Source organism: Hemiscyllium ocellatum, unplaced genomic scaffold (assembly GCF_020745735.1).
Source record: "Hemiscyllium ocellatum isolate sHemOce1 unplaced genomic scaffold, sHemOce1.pat.X.cur. scaffold_201_pat_ctg1, whole genome shotgun sequence".
NCBI classification, from domain to species: Eukaryota; Metazoa; Chordata; class Chondrichthyes; order Orectolobiformes; family Hemiscylliidae; genus Hemiscyllium; species Hemiscyllium ocellatum.
In genome coordinates, this window is record NW_026867947.1 from 1165010 (window position 1) to 1172383 (window position 7374).

A 7374-nucleotide genomic window follows, 5' to 3' on the forward strand; every position below is an offset into this window, starting at 1 on the left:
CCACGCACATGTACCCTCCACTATCCCTGACCGGCCCTACCCTCACGCTGATCATCCTCTTGTTCCTCACATAAATGGAGATTGCCTTATAGTTTTCCATAAACCTTTCCAACAAAGTTTTTTCATGTCCCATTCTAGCTGTTCTAACTCTATTCTTCAGTTCCTTCCTGGCTACCTTCAGTGAGTCCCCAGAGTGTGGAAATAGGCCACTTGGCCCAGCAACTCCGTACGGACCCTCTGAAGGACATCCCGCCAAAACCCATTCACCTAATCTGCACATCTTTGCACGGTGGGTGGAAACTGGAGCACCTGAGGACCCCACGCAGACATGGGGAGAACGTGTAAACTCCACACAGACTGTCGCCCAGGACTGGAATCGAAATCGGTTCCCCAGTGCTGTAAGGCAGCCGTGCTAACCACTGAGGCATCGTGCCACCCCCATATGACCCTATAGAGGTCTAATGATCCTTATGTAAGCGTCGTTTTTCCTCTTAACTAGATGTTCAATAACCCTTGGAACCTTGTCAAATGCTTTGCTGACGTCCATTTGGACAGCGCTGACTGCTCTGCCTTTACCTATCTCTTGGCCACCTCCACGAAGAGTCAATCCAGTTTGTAAAACACGGTTTTCCACTCATAAAGCCATGCTGACCATCTAATCAGTCCTTGCCTTTCCAAGTATACGTAGCTCCTTTCTCTCAGAATCTCCTCCAACAACTCCCCCATCAATGGGCTCAAGGGGCTGTAATTTCCTGGCTTTCCCTGCAACCCTGAAGTACTGGAACAGCATTAGCCAATCTCCAGTCTTCCAACGCCTTACTGTGGCTGTTGATAATATAAATATCTCTGTAAGGGACACTGCAATCTCTTCCCAAGCTTCCCATAATATTCTCCGATCGACCTAATGAGCTCCTGAGGATTGATCGATCTTGACTTGTTTTAATATTCCACCACTTTCTCTTCTCTGTTGAGGATTTTTTCCAAGACATGGCAATTTATTTCCCAACGTTCCCGAGTTTCCATGTCTTTCTCCAGAGTAAATACTGACAAGACTTTTTTTTTGTTTATGATCTCACCCATCTCCTCTAGTTCCACACATAGGCGACCTTATTGACCTTTAAGGGCCCTATTCTCAACCAAGTTTTTTTTAGCCCTTATTCAAACTCACACAAAGTGAAATTCTGAAATAAACCATATCCACCGTACCAACACCCACCCCCACCACACCCTTATCTTTTCTGTCATTTAATTTGCACCAACAAATAAAATCCAACAGGCTCAAAAACAAATTTTCTTTTATAAAATTTGTTTCTAAGAGTCCGTTACTTTTTATTGATATGTTGTTTCTCACTCATTGCAACATACTCCTGACTTTCTGTCAGACTAACAGTACTTGTTTTTAGACTGGAAACATAAAGGTTTGTGCGAGTTCTTGTTTATCAATCAGAAAAAAAAGTAGCTTACAGGGTCTTCAAGTAATAGAGAAGGCAAATCAAATGCTGCCATTTTTTACAGAGGGAATGGAGGCTAATTATAGGGAGGTCTTACTAAAACGATGCAAGGTACAAGTCAGACTACACTTAGAATATTATGAACAGCATGTGTGCCCGAAGGAAAGGTATTGTTGTATCAGAGGCAGGCCAAATAATTTTCACTCGGATGATATTGGGAATGGAGAGATTTTATAATAGAAGTGGAGTAGATTGAGAATGAACCAATTAAAGTTAAGAAAAATGAGAGAGAAACTGAATGAAACATGTCTTTGATCGGTTAAATGCTGGGAAGTTAGAAAATAGAACAGTGCAGCATAGCAATAGGCCCTTCGGCCCAACACAATGCTATTCTCAACTCATCCCATCTGAATGTACATGGTCCATATCCCTCTATTCCCTGCCTGTTCATGTTTCTGTCTAAATGCCACTTCAAAACTTTACTCACGTTTCTGTTTCAAGACCTCGCTTGGCAACTTCCACTCTCTGAAAAAAAATCTTGCCTCACTCACATCATTTAAACTTTCTCTTTCTCACCTTAAACCTCTGCGCTCTAGTATTTGAAACTTACACATTGGAAGAGAGATTCTGACTATCCACATTATCTATCCTGTCCTAGCGTTATATTCCTGGACCTGGTCGACTGTCAGCCTCTGATACTCTCACAAAGTAATCCATCTTTGTTTAATTTCCTCTTACACCTAACACACCTTTAAAAAGTCAATACAGGTAACGTGCTGATAAACCCTTTTTGTACCCTCTCCGAAGCCTCCCCATCCTTCCTATTTTGAGATGAGAACTGCACACAATACTCCAAATGTGGCCAAACAGAAGTTTGATACAATTACAACATCAGATGCAAACCACGATACCCAACGTTGTGACCGATGAAGGCCAGAGTTCCATTTGCTTTCTTTCCCATCTGAAACACTCCTGTTGCCATTTTCAGGATATGACTGGCTAGCACCAAAATCATAAAAGAAACGTCAAAAATTTTAGTCTGCCGGGAGGTTAAACAAATGTTGATCCCTGTTCCATTATGAGAACTTGGGAAGCTGACAAAGTGTGACATCAAACAAGCGATCAAAGAAGTGGGTTTCAAGGCGTATTTTGTCACATAAAACGAAGTTTGTATCACAAAACTGATTTGAACGAATTTGTTCTGCTCGAGGTCATCACCTTTTGTCAGACTCAAAACGACTCAGAATTTAGTTCTTCCATAACTCAGTGGTTTGAGGCTGGTTTTGTAAACCAGGGTTTTTAACCTCCATTCTCACGGCAAACTTGCTGAATTTCCTTACAACTTTGCAACAAGCATCCGAAGGTGCGTGTTAGGACTTATTTTTGAAGGAAAAGCTGAAAGTCATTTTTTACGCAGACCAGGGCTCATCTGTTTCAGTTTGGAAGTCCACATCCGTGTTTTTCCTCTGAGGACCATTTGGATGACAAGCTTCTGATGCGAAGAATGCCTTCGTTTGGCAGGAAGAAAAACGTGACTCATTAGAAGCAGTAAACTAACGGTGACACAGTGGGAGACGAAAACTTACAGGGATGGGGGTGTGTGCTTCTGTTCCTTATGTAGAGACAGGAATGCGCTGGAATCCAAATTAAACCGGTCAGAGGCTGGAAGAGCACAGCTAGCCAGTCTGCCTCACAGGTGGAGACATCGATGGTTTGCAGATACCAAATATTCACGATTGGGGCAGTCTTCGAAGGACAGCCTCCTGTCAGTTTACTCCTCTGCTTATGTCAACAGAATCGGGTTTTAAATCTAGTAATGAAGAAAGAAGAGGCCAAACGGTTCAATTCCTCATTTTATGTTAGTTGGGATGTCCTGAGGTCGTTGTCACTGTCAAAAGATGTGTCTGTATAAGTCCATCTATGGGTTAAAAATGAGGTTCAGTCCTCCCCCAGGTCATGAACAAATGTGACGGTATCTGACTTCAGTCTCTATCGCTGGTTCATTTGAAATTAAAACTTTGCATGGAAAGTCTCATTGAGACAAACACTTCAGACGTCAGGCTAGATTAGAATACTTACAGTGTGGAAACAGGCCCTTCGGCCCAACAAGTCCACACCGACCCGCCGAAGTGCAACCCACCCATACCCCTACATTTACCCTTTTACCTCACACTACGGGCAATTTAGCATGGTCAATTCACCTGACCCGCACATCTTTGGACTGTGGGAGGAAACCGGAGCACCCAGAGGAAACCCACGCAGACACGGGGAGAACGTGCAAACTCCACGCAGTCTGTCGCCTGAGTCGGAAATTGAACCCGGGTCTCAGGCGCTGTGAGGCAACAGCGCTAACCACTGTGCCAACGTGCCGCCCATTACTGTGACTGTGGGCCAAGTAGTGTAACTGAAAAGGAGAATGGATGGATGTTTGATGACTGGTACTGACATGATGTAAAAGCACGTTGTCACGAACATTCTTTTTCGATAGAAATGTCTCATCACAGGAAAAGAAAGCTATGCTGTTAAGAGAAGACACAATTGCACATGCCATCCTTCCTGGTCGACCAGTGGTTCCAATGCAGCACTTTCACCGCTGTGGTTTGGATTCATTTCTTGGTCAGGGAATCAGAATTTATTGTTCCTGGCAAGGGCAACAACAAAGTAGAGCATCTTTGACTGGAATCAGATGACAAACGCGTCCGCATGTGCCTTGCAATATTGTACAGGGCCATAAGGTGGCTCACTGGTTATCACTGCTGCCTCACAGCGCCAGAGATATGATTTGCCTACAACTGGGTTGGCTGTCAGTAAGGTGCCTACTTCAGGCGCAAATGAAGAGAAAAAGGGTAAGGAATTGTTCTGTGAGAGTTAATCCCTGGAGGATTGGTGTGCATTGGTTGCATTGAATAGCCAGTTTCTGAACTGTAGGCATTCTATGTTCTTTTAGTGTGTTGCTTTAGCAAATGTTCAGACCAGGGAGAAAAGTGAGGAAAAACAGTCACTTCCCTGTCAGGGACCGTTCCATTACGCGACAACCAACGGATTCACTTTGCCTGAACTAGCTCCTATTTTCCCTACATTGGTAATGGCAGTACACAGCATTAGAGCGGGTTTTAATGTGTTGCATTGGACCCAGCATCCTTTCCCAACATGGACTATACAGGGATATAAAGAGATAATAAAAGACGTATATGGCAATGACTGGAATGAAAAGACGCCAGGAAGAATGGACAGCGTTTACTTGGAAATAAAAACATGGAAAGGAAGCCATCGAAGTAGGGAGGGGTAATGCCATTTGAAAAGACAAGGCGAGGTTTCATGGGTTGGTGGAAAAAACGAATAGATCATGTGGCGTGACACCAGGTAAAACTGAGTTGTGTCCGTATGGAAGGTTTCCAGGCGATGAGAATTTGGTGAGAGTAAACAGGAGGGAAATTCCTACATTCGGATGGATCTATATCAAGACTTTGGAACTTCAAAACCAGCGATGAATGATAAAGAGAAGTTTGGAAAGTTTTCCTTTTCCTTCTACAGCAGTTGAATTCGAAAATGATTACTTTTTTGCTGGAAAGATTATTGAGAAGCTGATCCCAATATATTTGTGAAGATGCGTGCAGGCATGCAAGGAATGAATTTCACCGTGACAGGGAGTCTGGGCGGCCATGATGGGGACGCGTTACGTTCACACTCTGTAATTGGTTAAAGTTAATTGGAAAGAAACTTCATAACACCTGCAACTGAGTACGACTAAGTACAGAATGTGCTGATTGTGAGGAAAGGTTCAGCAGCTTGTTCCACGTGAACTTCTATAAATTGTAAAAAAAAACTGAGCATGAAAGGGAAGCCGGTTAGCTCAGTCCACTGCGTAACTGGTTTATGATATAAAGTGAAGCCAACAGTGTGGGATTAATTCTCGCAATGTCTCAGCATACCCTCAGGATCATGATCTCCCAACTCAGCTAATACTTTGGACGATGGCGATAATCAAAGTGAAACTATACTATCGTGAGTGGGAACTGACCTGCCAATGTAATGCACCTTTATCCTTTCATGTGTTGCATTGGAACATTTGGCTGCAATCACAGAGAAGGGAGTGAGTCCATATGCTGCTCACTCATCTCCCCCAAAAATATCCAGTAACAAGACACGAAAAATATTCCTGCTGCAATTCTGTAATCTTCACAGCAATACTTATAAACATCGTTATCGTTTCGATTCCAGTTTTTCTCATAACAGTCAAAATGTCCAAAGAGATAAATTTAACACAGCGCAGGATCAGCGGTATGAAACACGTCATTTTTTTTGCAAACATCACCTCTGTATCTCTATTGAGTGTTGGATATTCACTCAGGGAGTATTTATGGCTGGTCTTAAGTAACTGAGGCATTTCCCAAGGACAGAGCACTCCAAAAAATCATATTATTTTAGAATAAATGCTTTTTCTCAACGTTCTTTTGCAACTTTTAAATATATATGCACAGACATATACATGCATGCGCACATACATTTATATCTGTGTGGATATATAAATATGCGCATATATGCGCGTGTGTGTGTGAATTCAGGACATTAGTAATGGATAGTCGGCCATTTGAATGATCTTCCTGTAGAATGTGAGAGCTTAGAGATTACAATAATGTCCCGCAAACGTGGTGAAAATGTGCCATAGAAAAATGTGGCGAAAATCGGCTTTATTGTATGCTGCATACGTTTACAGTGGTGTCCTGCGTTGATCACCGGAAAAGTTATGTCGCCACTGGGCTGGGATTTTCCTTCGATCGGCTTCACTTCGTCAGGGAATTCGATTCACTGAAATTTTACCAACTTCCATCGGCATATTCATATGACACATCGACCCACACTGCACACAACGACAACAATATTCAGCATACTGCACCCACGAGCACGTGGCATGGTTTTATTAACAGTGAAGACTGAATAATATTATGCAAGGGCAAGTGAATTTCAGTTTAATTGGTAAAGTCACAAGAATCCAAAGTAAGATTCAAAATGTCAGAACTTCACGTTCATTACCTTGGCCAGAATTCCAGCCCAGCAAAGGGGAAATCTGCCCCTGAATCCCCTGAATCCATGCAATTGCTTGCTCCATGTATCCACTTTGAAACCCATGTGAAGCAACATTCAGCCTGTAGGAGAACGTGTCAGAACCCTCCGCTGTCTGATCTAAAGCTGAAACAAGAGCTGTCTATTCCAGCTGGAAGGGAAGGGATGTGGAGGTGAGACCAAAATATTTCGTGGCGTTTACTTCATGTTGTCCTTATTGTGGTTGTTTAAAAATCTGGACCAGAAATGGCACAGACACAAAGGAGCCCATTGTTAACACTGATCTCGTCCCGCTCCATGATTCAATATCATCATGGCTGACACAACAATTTTGTGTCTTTTTCCAGACTACACACATCATCGTGTTGTGTACTGACTAACACATGTTTATTGGTCTCTATCATAAATAGACATCGAAAATTTAAACTTGTGAGAGGAAAATGTTCCGTTTCGAGACAGTTGTTTTTCTGCACGAATATTGTTGGTTTTGTAGATGAGCAGCCGAGTCTGCTCTGACCGCCTTCCAAACCATAGAACAAAATTCGACTCTGATGGGACTCGAACCCACAACCTTTGAATTGCAACCTGAGCAGTGACATAGAAGTCCAATGCGCTATCCATTGCGCCACAGAGCCGCGCCTAGCAGTGCCTTTAAGCACACAAATTTCTCTTTGACCCATTGCGTTCAGGACACCCATCTCACGTCTGTCAGTCCTGGTCACACGTTCCAGTATCTGTTCCTTATCCACGTGTGCTCTGGCTCTTAAAGGGTTCGGCTACAGACTGCTGGAACGTTCTCATGACACGTAGCTTTACCACGTGCTCAGATAATGATTTCCAGATAACCGATGGTGAAAGC

At 43.1% G+C, this 7374-nt stretch overlaps 1 non-coding gene across 1 annotated transcript; it reads right to left on the minus strand.

Annotated features, from left to right (window-relative positions):
* Positions 1-7058: 7058 nt before the first annotated feature.
* On the minus strand, positions 7059-7150 carry trnar-ucu (transfer RNA arginine (anticodon UCU)). Its single transcript is given in 2 exon segments — positions 7059-7094; positions 7114-7150. It is a non-coding gene; the product is annotated as a tRNA-Arg (tRNA).
* Between the last annotated feature and the right edge of the window lie 224 nt (positions 7151-7374).